We start from the raw sequence: 1,361 nt of genomic DNA on the forward strand, positions 1-1,361 counted from the left end.
TCATATTTAATTATTAAAAATTCTAATTAATTTCTAAATTCTAATCAAATAATTAGCAACAACACTTGTCACATTAGTAACGAAAATTTTAAATTTAAAAATTTCAACAATGACTTCTAATAATCAAATAATCATTAATAAAATAAATAAAAATTCACAAAAATAGAAAAAAGAGCAACTCCAAATTAGAATCAGATTCCAGCAACTGACTGATTGAGAATTAGTAAAAATAACAAAATAAACAATAAAATAATATGAAAGAGCAAAAACTAACTTGCAACACATAATATTCTATGATCGTTGTTTACAAAGTCAAGATGCTGGAGCCTTAAAATGCAGATTTATTGTGCTTTAGAAAAAGAAGGAAGACAAATAAAATTTAATCTCAGTGAATCACAAGTTCAAAAAGTTAAGAAGCAACAATTTCAATTGTTTTGTATCACTCAAGAGTATCAAGAAAGGTTTATTATAACACCATTAAAAGGCTCACAATATCCCTAATAGATGATAATATCAAAAAAATTTGCAAAAACTAACTCAAAATCAGAAATTCAGAACAATAGTACAAAATTAACTCCGAAATTTAACGAAATTCAATAATAATTAACTCAACATAAATAACAATCAATAATTCTTCTTGTTAACAACAATTAACAATCAAAGAAATTAACTCAGAAAAACAAGAATAATAAAAGAAATTAACTCAAGGAAGAGGGCTGGAGCGTGGCAGAATAGGGAATGTGTGCGACAGAAGAATGAGACGGGGAACACGGGTTGCGATGCCACATAAGTTGAGACGCAAGACACATTGCAATGGAGGAGCCGAGATTGAGCAGTGGGCCGGCAAAACATGGGCCATGCAGTGAAGGAGGAATGAGACAGAGACATGTTGCGAAGCAAGACACGTTGCGACGGAGGAAAGGAGATTAAACAGTGGGGACAACAGCTGGAGGAGATGTGACAACAATGCCGATAGTGGTGAGAATGGCTAGCTGCTACTCTGCTCTGATAGGGCTTTTACTTTTTAGGGATGGGTTTGGTTCGCTTGTGGAGAAAGAAAGAGAGGGGCTATTGTGTTGTGCTTGTTTTTCTTTTTTAATGAATCAAACAGTGTCGTTTGATGGATAGAGAAACAAACTAGGGTGCATAAATACCGGACTGATTCATTGGTTAACCATCAGTTCATCTGATTTTCTAACCATTTTTTTGCAGAACGATTCTATACATCAACTGAATTGACTAAAAAACCGGTTTTTGATTAATCCGGTCAAACCGACGGGTCCTATTCGATTTTCAGAACACTGATTAAAAGACGAATGTATTTCAATAATAAATCTATTTCAATTGTAAATAATTTTACT

The sequence above is a fragment of the Arachis ipaensis genome, chromosome B08, assembly GCF_000816755.2.
Source record: "Arachis ipaensis cultivar K30076 chromosome B08, Araip1.1, whole genome shotgun sequence".
NCBI classification, from domain to species: Eukaryota; Viridiplantae; Streptophyta; class Magnoliopsida; order Fabales; family Fabaceae; genus Arachis; species Arachis ipaensis.